The following is a 26,409-nucleotide window of genomic DNA, read 5'->3' on the forward strand; positions in this document are numbered from 1 at the left end:
TACTTTTGAATTTTTACGAAAACTTCTTGATCTAACACGAATTTTTAAATATTGTTAAATAAGAAACCATTCAGTAAATGTATCAAAATTAGTTTGATTTGGAATAGGCCGAGGAAATAATTATTGGCGTCGCATACACGGTATATTGTCGCTAATGCAGCCATCGCTTGTTTGATTAAACTCGTTAGAATCGTAGCTCAGTGTAATACACTCACATTTAATTTTTTCCATGTATTCTTGGACTGCAAATACAGAATTATGAAGAATTTATCACGATCATTCTGAATCTTAAGCAATCGCAACATTCACTGCGAGAACATGTATTATTTGCTAATATAGCATTTTTAAAAGGCAAGTCTGCCAAACTAAGTTAAATAAAAAAACAATATATTTTTTTCAGTTACTAGTAGTTCTAGAGTAGTCAGAGTTGCTAGTAATAGTTTCTAATTCTAGTTATTGATCGTGTTCAGTGCACTTTATTTTACTTTCATATTTCATTTGATATAAAATATTTAAAATGTATGAAATGCATTTCTTAATTTACTTACATTTTTCAAAACTCCTCAGGAACTACGTGAACGAATAATTAAAATGACCCCTTAGCATTAATGGCGATTACGTACTTAACAAAATACGAAGGAGTTTTAGTTTATAACTGAATTTGAGCAATGTATACTCATTTAACGATTACTCAATGTGAAGCGTGCGAAACGAGAAAGTTACTCTATTAATCACTCTGTTTAAAACTCGAAACTGTTATTTCCTCCAAAATTTTGTAATTTCTGTGCTGCGTGCCAAAAGAAGAATCTCTATCTTTGTACAATCTGAGACTGATTCTCGATAAAATAACATCGTATTGTTGTGCAACATATATAAATTACACTACGAATCTATATCACGTATCAAAATAACTTTGTAATATTGAAATCGTAATAGATTTCCTAAAAGCAGACGTTGAATTTCATTCGAAACACGAAACGTTTAGCACTGAGGCAAAATACACATCAGCTTGTTACAGAATTTTGAAATTTTACATATTCTCTTGTTCAAGTTTGTCATACTTCTAGGAAAGGCTTTTACAGGGAATGCGTCAACAAATTTTCGACGTTCGCGATACTTTCGTTGAGAAACATATTTGAAATTAGCCGAATATTTCATTCCGGCACATTCGAATTCTTCCAAGAAAATTAGTTATGGCGAATCTAAAAAATGTCTGCCAGTCAAAATACCATTTATTTAAGTTCTAATATTTTGACGTATATACTTTACCGGTAAAAGTGAGAAAACAGATTTATCCTTAAATCATATTGGCTTTCACACTCAATGATGAATCTTTTTCGAAGAAATCTTTTCCGTTGTTTTCTAAGGTGAAATCTGAGGGTGACAACGGTTTCGGTCTTTTCCGGTGTATGTACTCAGACTTTTTTCGGTTTGTCAAGTTAAATACAAGATATGGTAGCAGAAACAATAAGTATTCTTTCATGAGAAGTCATGTAGACAGTAAACTTTAAATTCCACGGGTGTTCGATGTATAAACTTCATTTTACATATGAGTCGTCTGATTTAACTACGTCAACAGATGATAAATTATACCTAAGGATTTGTCAACATAAGTAGAAGGGAAACATGTACAGCGAAATAAATTTTTCTTTCCCAATGTGTCTCCGAATATGCACATTTTCTTCTGCTGTTAAAATATTGTACAAATTACACACAAGTATCTACACATCAAAATCAGTATGTTATATAAAGATGAATAACAATATCACTATTAACATCCCATCATTACCTTAAATAATTCAATTTTGTTGTATCTTTCGAATTATTTCACATTAGATGACCCTCTTCACGGTTTCACTACCAGATATTGGATACTATGCATATATTGGATACTATGCATTATTAAATTCTATAAAGAATATACTATCGAATTTAAATTATATGAATTATATGAATTATATCAATTGTGCGCGTCCAAATAAAGATTTCGGTTCACTTATGTACTTATCTTGTTAAACGAACGGTACTTAACACATTGTTGACCGTCAATTTCACGCAGGAGCTATCCCACGTCGCTAGTTATTATTCTTTAATTAAATATGAAAGTGAGATAATCTAAATAAACTTCAATATACTTTATTTACACATAATGAATTGAAATAACACTTTGAACTCGTTTAAATAACTTTGAATACTCTGTTTTTGCAATGTTCCATATCGCTCTGCGTTTCAAAAATTGAAATAGCTGATGCAAACAAGAGTTGACTCTTGACCGGTCAACAATGTGTTAAGCTACAGATCGGTTATTCTTCTTAGCAAAATACATCATTTCACGACACCGCTAAGTTCTCCAACTAAATACGAAAAAAGGGAATCTAAATTCTATTTGAATATCTAAGATGAATCCTACCGCAGTTTAGTGTCCAAGGCACATTTGATGCATAGATATACGTATGTCTTTGCTTTGATGGACAGAGTGTACTCCCCTTTTCGTTCCGGTAAGCATAGAGAAGTATCAGAAGAAATCGTAACTGTGACCAACGCTTATTCCGGTCGAGAACAGCTGTCACGCTCGAGGCAGGTGGTAATTTACTTCGGGAAAAATCGGCATTTTGTTGAATCAGTGAAACGGCGAGTGAGGAGCAATTCACGCGTGTATTGCTTTCGATGCACCGTTAGACACGGCTAGCGGGCTAAGCGTACTGTTGTGTGCCGCGACCCTCGCCAAACGTGTTTCACGATCGGTACGGTCGACTATCAAAATTGATCCTTTAAGTGGGTCGACTCGCTCCGCGTTAGATTCATTCTAAAAGTATCCACACTTTCCCAGATGCAGGAGAAATATTAGCCAATCGTCTATGCAGAATTTTCTCCTTTCGATTCGCGATTCACGACACGAATGTCGTAAAAATATTTTCATGCCGACAACGAACAGTCTCGTTCGACAGTGTTTAACGCTGAAACTACGTGGGTCAATATAACCCATTCTTGATGTCTTCCTTTTGCAATTATTAAACAGATTACAGATGTTTCTCGGAGAAATTGTTAAAGAAATTGATTTAGGAAAATGAAAACCGAATTGTAAATCAATTAAAGTCTCAGTAGATGCAATCTTGGAGTTTATACAGAGGAATTTCAAAAAGTTAATTCAACTGCTCTCTAATTTTAGTGTTAACGTTAGGTGTACCTAGCATGTCATACGATTAATACTTAATTCGTTTAAGTATTAATCGTATGAAATACTAGGTACAGTATAATACAGTATAATACAACAAATACTAGGTATTACATATTTCATTCCTTAGAATATGTAGCATCATATTATAAGCAAATGTTTCGTTAACGATCTGCGTGAAAATTTGATTATTTTAATCTGCATTTGACAAGTTTCACGCAACAAATTCGAAGCGAATATTCACAGAAAATCTAACAAACACGGAGACAAGTAATTAACTTCTTCAAAATCTTACTTTCCTTTGTTTCATTTCTAATTTTAATTACACTATCTGTAACAAGATGACATGTATTTTGATTTATACATTATGTGCGTATTTTCAAGTGAAGTTAACGTGGAAGAAGTTAACTTGACGTTTGCTTCAAGAATTTCACGATATACGATATATTAATAATAATATTAACTATATGTATATTATTATATATATAAATCTAGTTGGTATAAATTATAAGAGTAATTTAATAAATTATCATAAATGTTCATTTGTGCAGCTTAATCTTCTAATAAGAAATTAAAGAGGAGAATCTCGGTTTTCTAATCTGGTGTAAACATTTGCGTGGAATCGGGTTAAAACATTCGCGACCTATAATCGTATAAGACAAAATAATCGAATACCATATATTTACTTTCTAATTTGAAACGGTCTTTGTTAAATGAATTCTATTAAAAATTCGCATATATGAAACACAAGTTCGATATCTTTTTTCACTAATTATATTATTGCCTTTTAACAGAAGAGTAATTTCGCCTACTTAATTAAACGATGAGAAACATTCGTGTATTTTTTTATGAAACCAGATTTATAAAAATTGTTTGAAATTTATTCTTTTTATGATAGCTCTGAATTTTAATCTATTAAATTTACAGAATATCTGAAATAGATTCAAAAAACGATAATATAATAGAAATATATTTTGACACATTGTCATAGCTCGATAGCGATATTTAGCCCTCTATATTTGTGGAACATGATACAGAATACTGATATCAATTAACGTCCTTGAACGATTTAATCAAATATCCGAATTAACCGAAATGAAACCAAAAGAATCATGGAAAGTAAAAATTAATGGAAATTTATTCAGGTCGTTCAGATTTATTCATAAAAGTGGAAATTAATGTATCTATGAATACCAGTTGATTTACTTATCTTACACTGTCTGTAACTTTTCAGTTAAATTTTCAAGGTATCTGGAACTACTAGCACCAGTTTGAAAGTGCAACAAGAACTAGTATTCCAAGTGGTCAGAACCAGTGAAATAGTTTATTTTACCGCTATATTCCTATTCCTCTAATATTTCACTATATATTCACATTATTTCTCACAACAACTACAACTCCGAACGTCTCCATTTTCCAACAATCCTCTTACCCAACGGCGAGTCGTATTTGAAAAATACACAATATAATCTACCTTTTTCCATAGCGCAATCTTAAAAATAGCGAATCAAAACTATGAAAAAAGACGTTCGAAGCAGCTGCAAATGGCGCGTCTGTCCGCCAAAGGCAAGAAGCAATTGGAACACAATGGAAACCAGGTTTTGTCCGAGCCGGTGGAATTTCCACCCGATATCGGTGTACCTTGATAGTACACTTAGTCAGCAGAGTTGAACGACAGAAGTCATTCATTTTTTTGAAGGAGAGGCCGGCGTGAGACGAGGAGGTTCGACGGCGAGACGTTCCTGAGGACGTACGTTTACCCGTGTCCCTACCACTTTCTTCAGCCGGCTGGTGGGCACTGCGTTCTCGTTACCGTGGTCCACGCTGCACTACCGTTCTACTATCTCCTCATTCACTTGCTGATTCGACAAGACCGAAGAACACGCGCGGGATCTGGAGACTCACCTTCGAGCCCGGTCAGTTGAGCTTTCGGGAACGAGCGGACATCCGTTCGGTCGTCACCCGTTGCCTATGGTGCGCGAATTTCGATACTAGACAGGCTAAGTTTTCACTGACTCCGACTGTTTATTCGTATCGAATTCAGTCGGTCGCCCGATAAATCGTACTCCACGAACGATTCCTTCGAATTCTCTTCGGGAAGAATAACAACGACGAACAACAGCCGAGAGAATTGTCGAGTTACGAGGAAATTCGAGAGGGAATCGAGGGATTCGTCGGTCTTATCGAAACGTCGTTAGGATCTGTCGATTGAGTGACATTTTATCATTGACCGTAATTCACCGAGTTGATCGACGATTTGAAAAACCGTGAAAATTGTTTGCTTTGGTGTTGACTGCTGGAAGGAAAGCACGCAAGGATCGATAGTTGGTGCGATCTCTTATCAGCATGGACAGTGATTAACCGTCTGCCGGAAAGGAACAGATTAATCGCGGTCAGCGCGCTTTCTTTCAACCTGGAAAGAAGTTGTCGAAGAAGAGATACGTATGTCAGAAGAATACTGCTGGACAAGGGAAATAACAATCGTATTCTAATTGCGAACGACCGATGAAACGTGCGTGTAGCACCTTGCTGATATAGAAACTTGTCCCGCGTGCTTTTCTTTCTTCCATTCGCTGGACACCACGAAACTGTTGTGCGTTATATAAAGACGGATTTTACTGGTCAGTTAATGAACCCGGCTGTGCGAGCATATCGGCTGCGTCTGTCAGCGACCTTATGTAAGTAAATTTGAATAATTTCTTATTTGAAAACGCTCAGGAATGTGGACGTTGTGTCAGCTAGGTCGAGGAACACGATCACGCGGGAAAAACTGTTCTGGACGACAATTTGACAGATATTAATCTTTCAACCTATGATTTCTGGATTCTCGGATTTTTTTATGGTTATTCTGTGTTTACGTTTACTATAAAAGTTACGGATTAATTGGACAAGCAATATTTCATTTATATTCAGAATAAACGAGTGACAGTTAGACTTGTCAAATTCGATTATAAATTTTCGTGACCAGTCGGACACGGTATTATAGAAGCAGGGGTTAAATTTCATGAAGATTGTTTAGTAAAAGATTAAGTTGATTCTGATCTATCTCAATTCTCTGGTTTTGAGGGTGTATTTTCCAAAATCAATGTGGATATACTCATATTTTTCTGGAAACACCATAATGAAGTGTTCGCTAGACGTCCGTAAATCTAGTGTCAAGCGAGGCATGTATATGTCGAAAGAATTCCCTCTGGAAAATGAACAATAGAAAAATTTGTTGATACTGCTATCGTAAATAAGTAATTAAGTGCTTTAGCTCTAGAGTTTGGGAACATTCGAAAAAGTGGAGCTAATCACTTTAACCTGTGAACGACTCAAATAACAATTGTGTCACGTTTCTTATCGTTGTGACGTATTGGCAACGGTGTCATTAATGCAGTGGCATCATTACTGTTGTAATAATGTCGAATAAGTGATTAAGCTCGTACGAAATCTTATTTCTATTTTTGGTACGTATCAATTAATCACAGATAATCAGATAAGACAATGATTCGTAATAAACTATGTTTAAATTTGTTTATAAACGTTAACGAATTAATGTGTGAACATCTAGATTTATAACTTAAAAATCAATTATTTCATTTATTTATAATCGTTATATATTTTTATTCTTACGCTGCATATGTTCTAACACTTTACAGAAAATATAGAAAACAATTTGATGCTATCGCATTTAATCAACTAAAAATCTTTTTTAAGTTCATAACTTATTTCGCCATTCTGAAATTTTCTACTTTCTCCTAAATGATGGAATAGAGTTATCATACAAAAAATAAGAGATAAAGGATAACGACAACAAAATATTGAATTGAAAAAATTAATTTTTGCGTTTAATATTTCTCTTCGCGACACTTCTCCTTTCTCATAGGCTAATCAGATGGAACTAATATTCAGGTATCCTCTAATACGTTAAAACACATGCATAATACATTAAAATATCCTTATTAAAAGTTGACACAGCAATAACTATTTTGAAGAATACACACATTAACAATGATTTGCATATTCTTTTGTTAAATGTCTTTTTCACTGTATTCACTTCTTACAGAGGTTATTAAAGAGATCAAATTTCTGCTACCATGGTGCTTCAGTGGTGGTTGTCTTTAATTGCTGACAAATGTGTACTTTGCCAGAGCATCTGACCTTACAGTTTTGTCAACAACGAGAACGTTTTGGTACGTTTCAACGAATCGAATCATTTCCTTGTGCCATTGTGTTGTTAAATATTCTGATATCAGCTTTAGGATCATTTCTTAAACGCTTATGATGGAATACAACGGAAAGCAGTAATCTCATCATATTCGAATATATCGTACAACAGTTTTAATTACAACATTAGTTTTCTATATCATTTTAGACGTTCGAATGCATTCGAATCTCAATGGGTAAATAATTTGGAAAATATTTTTCTTACAATTTCATTTTGTTTGTATTTATGGATAATTGTGCAATAACATAATAAACTGTAAAAAGGGGTATTTTTATCGAAGTTCCAATGCCAATGTCAAATATTTAAAACTTCACTTATAAGACTTCTACCATTTGACTTGTTCACACGTCGAATGCCATGGAGGTTACCGGTGACCTCCAGCCGAATCCAATTACTATAGTTCACACAATTAAACGAAAAAATTTCTATATTATAAATAATTCTACCTAACGCGGTGACATTCAGCTCGACGAACCTGCAATAATCGTAATGTAATTCAATCGAATGATTCGATATTATATTTTCTCCATTTCGTGTATTTTTCTCGATGACATTGTGCGACATTCAACGTGTTCGTTATATTTTTACAATGTTCCCAAATGTTAGTGTTATCATGCTTAATTAGTTCTTTAATCAAGTAATTTCGTTACATCGATCTACCTGTGCGTTTTAAGGAGTTAGTCGGTTGAACGAATGAATGATTCGTTTATCAGTAAAGTGCACTTCTCGAGCAACAGGTTCATAATAAAAGCAAACACGTCGAAAAAATTTGAAGGATGAGGTAACGGCACGACTTAACGGGTTTCGCGGTTAGCGAAGGAAATTCATCTTCAGTGTCAAAGTTTCGGCGACCCTAGTGAAGTAGCTGGTCATCGCGTATAATGTATGTCAAGTTATACTGGAACTGACGGATTCTGATAAGACTAATAGGTACAGGAATGGGCACAGGAATTTAAATAGGAAATGAAAGAAAGTGGTCTACGAGACTTTTGGTGATTTGAAAATCTTAAATAGAATCTAAATAAAGTTCTAGTAGAAATAAGTATGGAATAAGGTTTCTCGATAGAAACGTGATCGAACCTTTCTAAAATCTGAAACCGTGTATGAATTCTTAAGTCAAAGATCTCAATGAATTTGTCTTACGTCGATATAAATTATGATCTTTCAAGACTTTAATGTTGCAAATTAGAGGCAGATCGGATACAGGGCCATAGAATATTTTTTTTCTGTATCAGTTTGAAACTTATATTAGTGGCAGAATTATAATCGAAGAAGTTATATGTACTTATAATATTATTAATAGTTACAATAAATACGTATAATCCATGTAATATTAAATAATATTATATCTATTTTAATAAATATTTAATTATAATAAATATAATAAATATAATTCGCACAATTTTATAACATTCCTTTTGAAATATATTTAAACAACTATTTACACATTACTATGCGTAACATTTATATTATAATAAATAATTTATTATTTTTAAAAGTAAGCCGTTAGATATTCAATACATATATGTATATAACTACTATACCATACGAGAATATATGTATATGTAGATCAAAGTACTTACTCTATGGGATGACCATAGATAGACGGAAATGGAATAAAAAAAATATATTTATAGCATTCTGTTTGAAATACATTCAAGAAGATGTATATTTTACATATTGAACTCTTCGAGATGATGCTACGCGGCTTAGAGTCGGCTCAAGATTCTCGCAACGGTGCATCTGCATCTGTACTGAACTGGTTTCTTCTGCAGTGCAGCCTTGCAATACTTCCGCAAAGGTGGATCGGTTGACGATATTTCTTTTCCTAGGCGTCTTATGACTCGATCGTATCCGATAACATGCATTTTCGTGAACCGTGTGCAGAGTACTTTCAAGTAAGAATCGGTTACTAGGTCATTTGGGACAGGTGACTGTAATACAGCCCATAAGTTCACGTTCTATCGGTATGCCCGAGATCGTCATATTTCCTACGGTCATCTCGAAGTTATTAACTCGTCGATTGCCGAATGGGAACTAATAAAAGTCTCGTAAAACCGGAATAATTTATTCGATGAAATCGAAAATAAATCGTTGCGATCTATCACAGCTGTTACTTTCTTAATATTGTAAAATCTTACAGATTTTAATCCTTATCCCCATATAAGCGACATGCCACTTTTACTTGCTGAGTCCAATGCCAGGCAAAAATTATTTTATTACTTTTATCATTGTTATTGTTGTAATATTTACGATTAACACGTTAAGTACTTGAAATACTTCCGCGAAAGGTTGATTGATTTTGGTTCATTCAATGAATCTTAGTGAAAATCAATTACTGATTTTATATGCCTGTTTCGCCGTCAAAGGATGCAACAAACTGCATGAAATATTTCCTTCCATTTCTTTTTAGCAATGAACTGTTAAATTATCAAGTCTAATTGAAACGTAAACTGGTAAAGCTGTTATTAAGAAGTTATTAAATTTAATTGAGAAATGTTATTGATGGGTAACAATCCCGTTTGACTTACCTTTGCATCGTTTGACTTATTTCTTATCGTTATCCATACTCGTGGATTAAGTACCACAGGGTAAAAACACGACATCGATGCCGCTCGCCTACTAATAATCGGTAATAAAGTATTTCAAACAAGCAAAATATTTCTGTCTTATTCCATAATGGAGTCGAACGAAAAATTGATTCTCTTACTGCGAAGTAATGAGTTTAAATGTTGAAACGCATATTCAAGACATCACCGTGCACTGACAATCGTTTGACCGTTGCACTCTTAATTTCCAATTTTATAATTAAAGGTAATCATATTAATGCGACTCGTATTTTATACCATGTATTGTATAAACTTGTTGACAAAGCAACGGGGATAATCTATTTCCGATAATACAGTGAGATAAAAAGGACAGGGAAGAATCGATAAATAGAAAAGAGCGATTTAATTTTAAAGAATTATACCTAAAACGAGTTAAAAGATTGATTGCCATCGCTTTTAGAGGAATCGATATTTGTTCGTTTGGATTTTAGAAACTGGAGGTTTAAAGATAGAATTCGAACATTTACCAAATAATGTTTATAAAAGTCAATATCAGCCAAGTTGGCTCGTTCCGTGAATCTAGTGTTAAGAAGGTAGGTTTTCTGGGAAATTTCTAAAATAAACGTGTTTTCATGAGATTCATGTCATTCGTTCAGGAACTGAATTTCGTATAGCGAGATTTTCACACCACGCTACTATTACGTGTCACACACAAGAGGTCACAAGATACAACCTTTCACCTTACCGAATACCATAAAGTTCAAGTAAAATTTCCTCGCGATTAAACGCTGCGCGCATACTTTTCCAGTATGATGCGAAACTTTTGCAGTATTGTCTTTCTACGAATATAAAGAGAACAGTTTTATACGTTAATAATAGAACTCGAAATCATGGGTCTTAGTTCTCGTACTTCGATTATTGATATTTAACACTTGGGCAACCACTTAAAAAGAACTATAACTATAACCTGTCTATTTAACTGTAATTGAACTCATTCATCTGATTTAGCTAAAAACCTTATTTTATGAAAGCAGAAAAGGTACTTGATGAATCGCAAGCAACACCAGTTCAAGACTTGCTAAATATTAAAAGGTGGCATAAAGAAAATAAAAGGCAATGCGTTGCTAAGTAAAAATTGGGAGATCTTATTCGGTTCGCTAAGGCTGTTGATGGAAATTTTACAATGAATTCGACAAATCTAAATATTATTTCTTTATATTTAATATATCATTTAAATATTACTTGTCTATTGACAATCTTTAGCCTTTGGATTAAACGTAGACACAAAATAAGTATCAAATTCTTTTCCTTTTTTACTAAGTTATAATTTAATTATAACTTAACAATTATTAACGATAAAGAAGTTTTGTCAAGAATTTTTTATTTTAGAAATGAACAGTTTTACTTGAATACTATAATAAATATATTAGGAAACTGAGAAGAAATCTATTGTTATAATTTTTATAAAGATTACATATTGATCGTATCAAATGCAAGGTAGTTTTAATGTTAATTACTAAATTAGCAGTTATCAGAATCCCATAAAGTAGAAATAATTTTTTTAATGAATATAAACTACAAAATCATGATTTTTCATTATAATTGCTCTTTTAACCTTCTCGCATTTCATAAATCCAACAAAATCCCGTTTGTTCGATACGCTGTCGAGAAAATTGGTTTCTGAATTTATACAAAAATCTGTGTCACTAGAACTCGAATAACATGACAGTCAAAGTGTTAACACAAATAGAAACGCTTTCGAAATTATCGAATCCTATTTGACGAGTTTTAAAACTGTTGAGTGCTGTAGATAGTAATCTGAAGTACAGTAATATTCTTTTGGCACTAAAACTACCGACAGCTCAAATTGACCCATCTCAGAATGTTTACTTTGCAAATATTTAAATGATCAAGGTATTTTTGCGAAAGATTTCCATTTGAATCCGTGTATTTGCACAGATACAAACTAGGAGAACCGTTCGAATTTGAAGAAACGTATTGCTCTAATTTTTACAAAAAAGTTGGAAATAAGTCACTCTGATTGCTCGGTAATTTTAACGTTAATAATCTTGCGCAGTCACTTAATTCACAACTAATTACACTTGTAAGTGTTCAATTTAATTGAAATAACGTTATTTGTAGAATACTTCTTGCTCTTGCACGTGTAACAGTATCTGACGACAGTAGCGAATCATTATACTGTTTTGCGGTGATTTTATAAGAAACTATCGAAGCACACTTTCCTGCTTATTGTTCCAGTCGAGCATGTTTTGCGCCACTATTATTACACGGTACGTTGAGTCGAACTACTAGAACTGTTCTCTGATATTTAGGGCAAGTTCAATCTCAGTGTAGTCCAGTCACTGTCAATCACTTTAACGTTACGGTAAACGGCCGATGTTAATCAGAAAAGGATGATAATGTTCTGCATTTTCAAGAGCTTCCTCTCCGTTGAAGTTTCCGTTGTGCTTTGAATTACGCATTATTGAGATTTACGTCACAAGTCATTCGTAAAGTAACTTTGTTATTAAAAAGAAAAATACTTAATTGCTTGTAATAATAAAATAAGTACGCCTTAATTTCTGTGTTTGACAAATTGTTAAATACACATTTCTATTGACTTATCGTCTAGAGACATTTTTTTAAACATACTATTTATCTGTATGTTATAAAAATGATTATATTCTGGTCTTGCTTATTTTTCTATATGAAAGTCATTGACATAAATTATAAAATAACGAAGATAGTGTTATATGAACCGTCTTAATGTACATTTCATCTAGGTTACACTTTCTCCTTTTCACTTCACTCTTTTAAGTATCAGGGGACAATAAAAATTTTTCGAATTGAAAGAGACTGTGTCTTTTCTCGTTATATAAACCTAGAATGTTTTCTATATGTTCTTTTTACGCAAAAAACATAATAAAATACAGTACAAATTAACATCATTCTGCGCAACCGGATTTTAACGCTAGATTTACGGTACGCGTCGCTTTGAGTGATTTATTAGTAATTATTAAATATTATTTGGTAAATGTGGTTGTTTTTGATTGATGCAGTTACATGAATATGTACTCTAAGTATCTACTTTTAAGTCTGTAATTTCCAAGATCTAAGTGAACGAATATGAATTGTTCTAAGAATGGTAGAACAAACTGCACAGTAAATGATCTTAAATCTAGTGTCAATAAAACCTAAACTGCCAACAAAATTTACATAGAAGAATAATAACTCAAGGAATCTGTCACTTCAGGAATCTACTTAAACTGAAAAAATCCGTATGTTTTTGCTGTATACATTTTGTATGCTCTTATCACGCAATTAAAAATGTTAAAACACAGTGCAGATTCACATACGGAACGGCATTTTAATTAAATTGAAAATGTCAATTCATTTTCGCGACAGACTGCTAAATGACACTGATGTATCTGACGTAGTTAATGATTTAAGTAATGGATACCATTTCGTAACTGTTCGCGAGAATGTCACTAAAATAACATTACATAAATAAAGATGAAAGATGTTAAAGGTAGAGTAACATACCCAGCATTAAAAAAAAAGAAACTAAACTTTCTCTTTTTTTTTGAAGTATTTTGGCAACGCGAGACGTTTTTGGACCATTCATATTTTTAGACAAAGTGGTTCCTGACATTGTGAAGTACCCTTCTTATGTAATCTGAAACGCAGAGATGAATAAGCAAAAATTTGAATAATTAGTAAGTAATAATTGGCCAACGTTTATATAATGTTAACCCCTTTTATTTCATAGAATTTTTAATAGTTGTTCTGAATAATGTAACGCTAGCATTGATGCAATACTTCAAAAAAATTAAATTAACTAAATTATTAGGTATCACATATCTTTATGCTAGTATTTTATGCTACTTATTTTAATATCACATACAATTATGCTAGTATTCGTGAAATAGTGCAACAAATTAAATGAACTAAGTCGATAACTTAGTTATTTAATGACATTTAAATAACTATTTAAATATTTAATAAATATCAAATATTTATATATCTAGTTTATTGTGTTAGTAAAGTAAAATATCAAATATTAACACTACGAATAACGTATACTTTGAATGATACCTTCCAAATAGTTCTATAAGAAAATATACAGCTTGGTCAGCATAGCTACGCAAATAAAAAGCGAGCTGAAGTATTGAGAGTTCTTACTAAACACCTTTGCTTTCTAGAAAAAGACTATTTTATTCGGTATTACAAAGTCACGCGAATGCAGGATCAAACAAACGAATTGCTCACTGATGAAAGAGATCATCGAGTATCTGGGAATTTCGCAAACACGAAGCATGAGAATCAAATTAAATAACGGCAATTATGTCCCCTTCCACTGGTATGACGAAAGTCTTCACTGAAATGAATTCTTTAAACCATTTTTGTTTATTGTTGTTAATGAAATGAAATTTTTATGAATATATTGTATGATATAGAACGTATATTCTTTAAGAAGACACACGTATAAAAGTTTATAGCGTAATAGAAACAATATAGTTAAATAAAAACGTATGTATTCAATAGCTCGAATAAAGTTTTCTTATATCGAGATTTGTTAATTAAAGTTACCTAAAGACAAACAATTCCACACTTTAATTATTACGTATTATATGTAAATTTTATGGAATTTCTTATAAATACTTTGATTTATTTTGAAAGTAATAAATTACAATTTCCTCGTGTCATTAATAATGCAAATAAAAATATGTAATTAAAATGGTATTGCGTATGCAAATACACAACATGAAATTGAAATGAATTCTTCTTTCTGTAAGACTGTAGTGTTATTTATTAATACATACATATTATTGATGATAAATAATATATAAATAAAATATGATATAACGATATGTACTTTCCACAAATTTTAATTAAAGCCATAATTTAAAAACGCATGTATATGTATGTGCGTTGCAATGAGTGCACAAGTTTCAACGATTCCTAATGAATTTTCCTTTTGCTCGTATAACAGTTTGTGAAAGTTCATTAAATGAAACTGATTAATAATTAGTAACTTGTTGTACTTATTATGCATTATGCATTTTTTCAATCATTCTGTTATATGAGTTTTATGTAAAATGACGTTAATATAATGTGTTAAGTATTATATTAATTTGTTGATATATTTCACACATTACATTAACGTCGTTTTACATAAAATTTATATAACGGAATGATTAAAAAAAAAACAAAATATATATATTTGAAAATTGCTTGCAAAAAATTCAGTTCCACGGAGCTCGGGAAGTTCGAGGTTCTTCGAAGTCGAGAATTATAGCAAAAATTTGAATATTTTCGCTTACTAATGCTATATCGACTTCCTCGTGCAGCAGCTTCGCGGAACTGAAGTTTTTGCAAGCGTGCGACAATTTTCCACGCCAAAAAACGACAATCTTCATCTATGAATAGTGATAAATCATTCTCGGTAGCTGGCGCAGATCTTTTTTATAAGTGCAGTGAACTGATTTGAAATGATGCTAATTGTGTTATGTCTCTGAACTGAATTTCAAAGGAAATGTCAATCTCATTAGTAATTACCAGACTGTGGATTCTTATGCACTTATAGGAAATTCCCCGGAGTAAAGTACAAAATTCACCAGACTGCATTGGAGGAGGAGAAGTTTGTAAAATGTCCAAAGTGTAGTGTTTCTATAACATTTATTAATAAAGTATATTTGTTATTTTAATCCAAGGATTCTGTTCATATTTTCAAAATTTTAATTGATAGAAAGATTTGGATGCTACTAATTACTAAAATTCATAATGATCATATTGAAATATGATATGTCAATGAAAATGATTTAATTTCATTGTAATTTAAGAAAGTACATTTAACTTTTATACATTATGTTCTTATTTTACATAATTTAGATTCCATGCATTTTTTTCTTTAACTCATTTTATATCATTAACATATACGTATAGAGTTAATATTGACATTTTAGAGTATTATCTGTACGAAACTGACATTCGTAAGATTTATAGGGGCTGCGGTTTCGCATTAAAACCGCAGGTACTTCCGTATTACTCTTGCCTACAATGCAAGGAATTTCTGTCTTCTCGTTCTGTGTAACTTCTGTGCATCAGTATGTACACTTTATAATATGACGCTTTTTACAACATGAAAGTATTTAGTGAAAAAGTTTCAATACAAATTTGAAGTTTATCAATGCTATAGATACTAAAACTTATAACATTAGGTAAACAAGTTTCTTGTCAACAATACAAAAATATAATTTGTAGATATTTTGTGTCGAATAATAATTATTACTATAAAATATGTATTTAAGTGTCCAATAAATGTTAAGCTTTTATTCATTCAAAAGGATAAATCTAAAGAATATTATTCTCCATTAATCAGAATTTTAGAGACATGTAATATTGAGGAGAAATTAAATATTTAAATTTCAAAATAATTAATACATTTCGAAGAACTATATAATGTGAATTTATTTATTTTTTGCAGATTTTATAGACCGTCCTAAACAGAATGATACATGATTTTATAATACTGTGAATATTCAGATTAGTTTAAACAATTTTCGAAATGAATATCCTTCGCGTACTAACGTCTTCAGATATTTCTGTTTGTTCTGAAACACAAAAAACCGGAGCAACATCCAATTACACCATGAAATAAGACGGACCTTTTTACACGGAAACCGTCAAAGGAAACTACAACGGAGAATTTATTCAGTATCGAGAAAATAAAACAGTTCCGCGCGACGTGACGTCGGTAGATGAACCTCAACGTCAATGATCGCTGGACGTTCCGGTCTGCGTAACGCAGGCGTTGCGTGCGTGCAATTGTATAGGGTTGACAGCCACATTATGATTATCAGAGTACAAACAACTTAATTGTTAAATGGATCCGATTTAATCTGAATTAAACAAATTACATTAGAGTCCATTTTCTTTCATTTAAATCTTGACTTATTTACTAAAGCAAGGTATTTGAGACCCTTTTCCAATCGCTGAATACATGGACATATCTTTTCATCTTTTCTTACAAAATATACTTGTATAGTGCTAATATAGTATAAATAATGAAAGAGTAGATCTTGAGGAATCGACAGGTAGGAATAAATATATGTATTTAATAAAATAAAGCTAAAACTGTGGTCAAAATATGAAATATGGAAACAACACGGACAACACGTGTCTATTATAATTCTATACTAATACTATAGTGTTACTATAGTATAAATAATGAAAGGGTGGGTCTTGAGTAATTAAGAGCTAGGAATAAATATATGTATTTAATAAAATAAAGCTAAAACTATGGTCAAAATATAAAATATGGAGACAACACGGACAACACGTAAAAAGTGCAACTCAATGCCACGGAGGCCAACACACGACTCTCTTCCCGTAACTTTCTTACAGGAATTCTCTCCCAAAAATCATTGTCTCCCCCATAAGCATTCTTCTCACTCGCACTCATCACAAAGACTCGGATGCACCCCTGGAAAGCTGGCCCTGCAATCTTGGGTCCGCGACGTTGTGCAGGCCGCTTTCCCTCGACCGTTCTACGACCTATCCTTCACTCACACTCATTCTTACATACACTCTTCTTAAAAATACCTTAACCTACACTAAGAATTCTAGATACTACGCTTGTATCTTTAAATTAACCCTTTGCGACCGGTGCCGCCGCAGTGGCTACGTTTAACGTCTGTTTTCAAAATCGGCGTCGCTAATATGGCGGCGTAGTCTCTTTTCATGAGCAGAGTGTTATTTTATGATCGAGAGGTTTTGTAAATATTTATTCTTTTCTACAATATTCGTATTCAACAAAATACATTAACTTTAAGAAATAATCTGTGTATTTTAATATCCATATATTTATGAGAAACCACCTATAGAAAAATAACTTTAAGAATATATATTTGACTAGTTGATACCGCCACCAGAAAAATCTGCCGATCGCAAAGGGTTAAAGGTTTATTTTATTTTAACAGCTGTTTAATTTTGAAGGTTGAATCAATCTGTTATTAATTATACTTTCCAAAATAAATTAAATGTACCATTTATTTATGATACACTCGTAAGATTGATGTTTGATCATTCAGTTTACTTGGCGCATATCGGAGAAACATTTAAAGTTAATTTCAAAATACATAAATATTCGTTTCGGTACTAGTCATCTGAAAAACAACGGAATGAACACACCGAGTGTATGTTCTCCTTTTGCGATGTGTGTTAATCGACGTGAGCAGTGATGGTCTTTATTTGTATCGTTTGTTATCAGATACTTTGTATTGTAATATCTGCTAACACACGATCAGTCGGGAGTTTAGGATATGCTGAGTATCGGTATACCCGTAATTTTGTGCGAAATGGTCCGTAACGTTACTGCGAGACGTTTTATTTCCATCGCTGCACACAGGGACACAAGTTCCATGGAAGGCTGTAATGCTGTGTGCACATCAGCTCAGATAGTTACTGCAACTCAGCGTATAATTTACCGTGAGACGGTAGCATGGACGGATGCTAATGCGCGATGCAAATTAGACGTTCGATTGGGCCAACAGTTAAGTTAAGTATGCGTGATGATACACCAGCTAAATACGAAATTTAAGATATTAGATGTTTCTTAATTATTACGAACTGTGAAGTAGTTAACCGACCTTTACGTTTATGATTGCTACACACTTATTAAAAGAAACTGCACTGTTTTTCGATTGAAGCTAAAAATTGTATCAACACCTATATTAGTGACGACAATTTATGATAATTCATTCAGTTTAGCTTGGCAATTTAAAATTCTCAACGAACTCAGTCGGACTACGGATAGGTCTTCCTTTATTGTTAAATCTTTACACACAAAGCTTGTTCTCACTGATGTTACCATCAACTCGAAGCAGTTTTAATAGATATGGCATATTAACATATAAATAAATAATACGCGCATGAAAACAGAGGACATAGATATATTTTACTATTTTTTATCGATTATAGATATAAATGTTATAATATATTTAATGAGAAAATTTGACGGTTTGTAATGATAAATTTTAAATTGCTCTGCTCTGGAGCCCTCGAGTGTAAAGCGTTAATATATTGTTTGATTAATATCTCACCCACAGATTCCAGAGATGATATTTAATTCTGCTTTTATTTAGATTTTCGAGAAGCTTTCGTTTATATGCGAATTCAACACATGCAAGAATGTACACATAATTCGTAAAAGAATTTCCTGTAAAAAACAGTAATATATAGCTGAATTATTATTAAAGAATAAAACATCTTTGCAGATGAAAATTTGTAGATGTTTCCTTTTAAATTCTCTGGAACTGTATATAAAGAGAGTCATAATGAATGTTTACGCTTGAATGTCTATAAAAAGAGAATTTCACTGCAAACAGAACAATTAAATGATTTTAATGGAAGAAAACCAAGTTATTCAGAACAATTATTATGAAATCATATACTTCAAGTATGCGGAATAAAAAATAAGCATAATGTTAAGCGACTTTATAAAACAATGTTTTTGTTTATCTTCATCTTCATAACACAAATTACGTATTACATATGACATAACTATATGTGAACGACGTATAACACAAAAGAAATTGCATTTCCATAAATGGCGGAAAAGTACACACACAATATGCGTAAACATCTGCTTCTAAATACACTTTTTTTATTATCGACAGTGATGATATTAATTATATTCTCGTAAATGTCATGAGAAAACATATTTATTATTATTCTGTGGCAAATATGAATAATAAATAAAGGTTGTTTGCCTATTCACAAAACTACATTTGTTTCCTCTTTAGTTACTATTTTTAAAAGATAATCACTAAATTAACTAATTTCATCACTAAATATTAAAATAAAACGAGTGTTAGAGTATTTAATATAAAAGTTGATTAATAGTTCTGATTGTAATTAAGGTTTTTCTTTACTTGTTTGTTCATGAAGAGCATATCATTGTTACCAGTAATCGCATTTCAAGACATTAATACACGAATCTTGTAAATGAACTACAATTAAATTAAAGGTACAAATTAATAGTGACAATCTATATCGCATTTGACATATAACCTATCTATTTAGGAGGTAAATACTTGCAATTAGCAAATATAATGGCAGTTAATTACCGTTGCGTCACTGCTTCATTGCATCATTTGTCATAACATAGAATTAATTTAGTAAGATAATTGCTTACATAGTCTTTATGGTTATTTAAAATCTTTTGGAGTTCGTGTTATCGCAAAGTATAATCTTATCTTATCAGATCTTATCTCAAGACACATTAATTTTCAAATAAAGAGGAAAATATAGAAAAAGTTTTTTCAACGACTTTTTACAAATTAATTAAACATTGATCAAATTTTTATAAAACTTTTAAAAATATTTATCATTCCAGTTAAGAGGGTTCAACAATTTTTCAACTATTATTTTATGAAATTCTATAGAATGGTTATTATAACCTATTAGAATCTATAGGATTACATTTTTCGAAAAATTCGCAGGAAAATCTTTGTAGTTATTGAACAACTAATTCTTAGTATTAGCAACTTGAACTGGTTTCAGAATTAGATAATTAAAAAATTGAGGGCGACAGAAAAAAGCAATAAAAAATTACATTTTCAATATAATTTAAATTGAAGTTTTTATATTTTAATTACTATTTTAACCCTCTGTACTCTGTAGGAGCCAATATTGTACCAATTATAACATTAAATATTTTAATGAATCATAAAGAAACTACCCTAAAATTATTCGACTTCCGCACATCCAAATTTTGTGCTGAGAAGGGAAATAAAAGATCGAAGAAATGTTACAGCATTTCTAATTTTCGCTAGGAATACTATAAAAATTAGTTGAAGTTGCTGATAGATTACAAAACAACCCGGAGTGCTAATGGTTAATTTAATAACAAATTAAAATGTTTGCAAAATTAGATTACTGTAAATACTTGACTGCATTAATTGAAATAAAATTAAAGGTAAAACCATTCTCTTCTGCCTCTACTCGCGTACGTTGAGCGACGACGCATCTTTCGAAAGTTCGTCTTGCATGATGCTGAAGGTATCTTTAAATCTGAACTTTGTATTCAAAAGTTTCAGCGGTTCAGCGATGTTGTTACTTACAGCACGAGGCGTAGTATTCATCTGTTTCTGTATATCGTCCCCCGTGATTTCACTTCTTTTGGAAACATCGAAAGGTTGTGAAAGCACAATCTGGTTTAAGTTCTCGCTGCAATCACAGTAAGAAATGTGCGTCGTACTTGTTTCTATCCCTTCCTACCGGCTCTCAAATGGAAAGTCTGGAATCACAGTTCCTCCTTCGTAAATAGGCAGCCTGTGAACTCTGTCGGGCAAGTCCATTCGTCCTTGCGGTTATAATACGTATTTCCGTGGAGTTGTATGTACAATATACGAGGGGCGAGACAATGTGACTCCGGTAACGGTGGCATCGGAACGAATGTTTGCATTTTTTCTTTTATCGAATTTCGTTTCCTGCCTCGGCGAATTAAATGATCCGTGAACAGCGATTTATTAAGCCACTGAACAGCATAATTTTTTCAATCCGCCGGACGCCTTCCGCGTTTTGAAATCTGAGGAGCGATAACCGCAAATGGGTTTAGGAGTTTTCTCTTATTTTGCTATTTTAGGAAACTGTCACCGAGTAAATTGAGGTGTGAGGTAACGAATATCGATGGGAACCAGATCATGTTAAAGAAATGATGTTCGTAGCATGTGGAAGACAAGCTTTATTGGTTAGATTTATAGATGCTGAATAAATAACTGGATAATGAAACCAGTCTGTTTTTATGGGAGCAAAAAGATCTACGGAAAATACGATCGCAATCTTTATGCAGAACTAGGTAATTTTCATTATAAAATACTGGTGATGCGCTGAGCATTTATGTTATTATTCGTAGTGTTTACGAACGGAGGCGTTAATCGTTTATTTGAGAGAGTTTAATGTAAACGATGTAATTATGATCGTGTCATATGTATAAGGTAGAGATCTATGTCTTGAAGATAATATTTAAGAATTTGATTTGATTCAAAGAAAATAACTCTTTATTTGCTCTACTTAGTTTTGCTTAGGATATTCAAGAAAATATAACTTTTGAATTTAATTTCCATTTTTACTATCTATAATTGAAATTACATTCACGATTCTGTACAATAGAATATTATTATTGTAGTAATGATATTATATGTAATAAAAAAATGTTGCAAATAATAAATAATTATAGTTTAATAGTTTCTATTATAATATTCGTTCCTAAGTTCAATTGTATTCAGACATAGCTATATATTACTATGTATTTGACATTGAATTTGAGTTTAAATCTTTTTGTTTCATTTTCTTTATACTTTTATATGTTAACGTGTTGTTAGTGTTTTCCGCAAATATGACGTCGTATATCGAAAGTAACATGAAGTACGTCTGCACCAGCAAATGTAGATCAAAATGATTGCATCAAATAATCGTTATTGCCAAATTTCAGAAATCGTTTACGCTCTAAATACAGAAAAAATGACAGAAAGCAAACGCATCCGTGCGTTACCACTTTCTCTAAAACCTTCAATACAATCGAACTATAATATTATCGATTGCACTTCATGTTCACGTCATTCATTGACGGCACTTATATAGTAATTCATTGAAGAGATCGTAAATTACAGTCCAATTGTAAAAATCGTAAAATTCCACCTAAGAGATGTTTAAACTTTAAACATTTCTATCGATGAACGGTTTCACTAGTTCAGGGAATTGTTCTTACACAACAATATAGAAACGATTACAAGAACATTACGTGAACACGTTTTCAAAGAACTATTGTTACTCTATCAGTGAAAATCTATTAATCCTTACAATATTTTTATTCGTATAATTATATTGGTAATATAGTCAACGTTATCTAAGATTCATTCACCAACTCTATTTCCGTACACTAATTTCTAATTAATGGAATACCGAGCAAATAAAATTAGTTTTGGTTTTCTATAGGAGAAATTGTAAGTTAATGATGGAATCTTTGTAAAGTAGTAAACATTTGCTACCCCTCAGAAGTTTCAAATATCTTTTGTTAATTGAATATTTATTATTCCCTAAGAATAAATTATATTAATATTACTCTTTTTTCTTTTGTTCAAGTTAAGTATTACTCTACTGCCATTTAGAACATACAAAAGTGTCACATCAACGCATTGTTGACTGGTCACGAGTTAACTCATGGTTCTACTTGCATCAACCATTTCATTTTTTGAAACATAGGACAATATAGAACATTGCAAAAGCAAAGTATTCAGTTATAGGAAATATAAGTACAAAGTTTCATTTCAATAGCGAGACCTATCTTACCCCTGAGCAGTCTCAGAATTTTTATCGAGAATAACTCATAATATCATTTCTAATTTTTTGTGGAAGAAATATGAAAATATTTGCCAACTTTCTGCATCTCTCATGTGCAATTCACATAACAATCTATTTCGAAAAAACATAAACTTTCAATTTTAAGATTGTCTTATGGTTAGCAGTATCTGTTTATTATTCAGGTGCTTAATAGATTGGTTATCGCATAGTAGTACACCCGAATGAAGCCCAGCCTTTCAGTCAGATAATAAATAATGAATTTGGTTCAGGGAAAACTCGATTGTTTTCATGCTTGGTGCTCTATGTGAAAGGGATATAGATCCTTTTATTGCTGCAGAATAATGGGTGCACTGCTTTCATTGCATTATACAGGTACCAGAGAATGTGGACAACACTGTTGCAATAATCGATTGGTAATTGAAATCAGGAAGCACAATTGTCTCTTTATACTTCGTCTTTAGTTGGAACAGTATTGTTAATATTTATGGACCTAGCTTCCTTCTTTATTCAAATAAATAGAGATATTTATTTAATTTAAACTACACTTAGCTCTCGATTTACAGGGCATTCGAATTGCACCTGCATTTTACTTTAACACAGTCAAATTAGACAAATGAAAACATTACATTAACTTTGTTTTGTTTTGTGAATTACACATGCAATCTTGTTGGATTATTGAATATTTATTTAGAAATATGTACATCATTTTTTATTTTACAAAAATATAAGTAATACTCTTGCATATGGATTTGTTACATTTATTACATGTGTATTTCTTTTCAATGTGAATTCTGGACTCGAATTGCACGATTTCAATTTACACAACACTTTCGTGGAACCAATCTACCGTGTAAATCTACCGAGGGTTAGGTGTATACTTATTACTTAATTGTTGAAGAATTAAGCATACAAATTTAAGCATGTTGTTACTGTACATTAAATTTATAATAATTCTCAGGAGAAGGAACCAGTTTCTACTTGAACCTTGTTTAGTCTATTAATCTTTTAAACAAAATATTTAACTATATTCTACAAGTTTCTAATAATTTTTATACATTTTAACATATTTTACATTTTTTTTGACCTGCAAGTCCCATTGGCGATACGCACGGCGCTGAGCGCGTTAGATTACTTCGGAAAGTTACAATTTCACATAAAGATCTATTTATTAGCCTACTTACTAGCACTTGATATCATGCATTTCTTAGCAACACTTTGAAGATGAATGGAAGCAAAATGGTGTTATCGTGAAATGTATACAAAATGTATCGAAGCAATAACACGATACAAGATTTTAGGGGATGGTACGGAGCACGCGGGGCGCAGGACGGTTCTGAGTTCGGCAACATCAATTGGCACGCGATAATTTATCAGCACACTGTTTCCGGCATAAAGGAATTAAAAGTGTTAGTTCATGGATCAGAAGTCAAGCCTATTACTACTTATTATCAACAAAGATTACCTCATAGTTGCAAACGTAGTACAAATCTTCAGTATTCATTCAGTAGAGAAAGCTCGTGTTGCTAACGTTTGTTATGCTACCGCGGAAATCGCAACTGATTTGTACTACTCGCTTATGATATCGAACGTTAATAAGTAGCAAAAGCTGATGTTACATTGAAAGGATTGCTTTTAGGATTTATATTGTTTACGTATTTTTTACTTCTCTCCCTCTTTTGGTGAGTACTATGGGTTCAAGTGTGAAGCCATTGTTTTTTTAACGTAAGTAACAAAAACCGCCACTTACGAAATAAATTGCGTAGAAATAAATGGTGAATACTAATTTGTTGTACTCTATATTTTTATTGTGGGAACAGACACTGCGCGTCATTGAATACGTCATTGTAACTGAATATACGTACATCATCTTGGAACATCTTATTGACATTATCGTTCAAACACTGGTAAATAACGTTACAATATAAGAACTACATTACGTAAAAATGACACTATGGATAATGAAACAATGTGAAATCTAAGAATTATCAAATCTACTGGGAAGATGTTCAATTATGGAATGTCGTGTGGGGGAAATTGGAATAATGAACTTTTTGTTCATAAGAAGAACTTAAAAGTCACTGAATCTAATATAAGAGGAAAATGTCAGAATTCACAAAAAACATTATTTCCAAGTAATACACGTTCCTGTTTTTGTAGAGGAAATGTTTGATGTTTTCAATGTTGGTGGGGCAGCATTTGACAGTAACGTTACACGTGAGCCACAGGATTGTACGGAGACTTGTATTAGTGACAAATTTTTTTAAATTTATATATGCGGTTCCATTTTGCTTTCACAATTAATAAAATTAATCTCATATTCAATAATAAATTGAAATTTGATAGAAATAACTGAATCATAAGATATGAGAAGGAATTAATTTTTGATTTTTAAGCTGTATTTTGCAGATTCTAATGTTACACTTTGAAACGATTCTTTACAACATTATCTGTGTTTAAACTACGATCTGAATCATTGTTTGAAGATTATCTTATATGTGATTACAGGTAATATCAATGTTTTAACAAGGAGACAAATTTCCCTTGTGTATAATAAGGTGCAATCTTCAATTTTTCATAATTTTTACCATAAAATATGATTGAATATATGAACATATGGGAACAGTCATCATGTAAGTGAAAAAAACATATGAAAGGCATTGAAAAAAATTATTAATTGCGTGTTAAAAGTTTCAGCACTGACTTTAATAAACTTTTATGATGTATCGTAGGAGATAATTTACTACTTAATTCTTAGATTTACAAACTATTACTTAAGTTTACACACGCATATAATGATAGAATAACAATAATATAAAACAATTCATATGCAACTTGTTTTGACTAACATGGTGACGCACTATTTACAATAAGTATTTGATTTGATTAATTTTGGACCATTAATAAGACAATATTCGTAACAATTGTTTTTAATATTTCATAGATCCAACTGATTGCAAATGAAAATCGTAATGAATTATTGCATGATACGCACGGATCACACTTTTTTTACTATTTTAAGATTATTACAATGACACGTTGATATTCAACGCTTCTTTTTTAAATGTATTATATGAATACTGGTTCTATATTTCTGGATTATTTACATA

At 31.8% G+C, this 26,409-nt stretch overlaps 1 protein-coding gene across 1 annotated transcript in view; it reads left to right on the forward strand.

The window, feature by feature from the left end:
* Positions 1-4,863: 4,863 nt before the first annotated feature.
* Positions 4,864-26,409, forward strand: part of dsb (scavenger receptor class B member debris buster) — a 71,838-nt gene continuing 50,292 nt past the window's right edge. Inside the window, exon 1 of the mRNA XM_031981966.2 lies at positions 4,864-5,853. The gene's annotated coding sequence lies outside the window, so the exon portion shown is untranslated. The remainder of the gene's footprint in view (positions 5,854-26,409) is intronic.

This window comes from Nomia melanderi, chromosome 3 (assembly GCF_051020985.1).
Source record: "Nomia melanderi isolate GNS246 chromosome 3, iyNomMela1, whole genome shotgun sequence".
Taxonomy (NCBI): Eukaryota; Metazoa; Arthropoda; class Insecta; order Hymenoptera; family Halictidae; genus Nomia; species Nomia melanderi.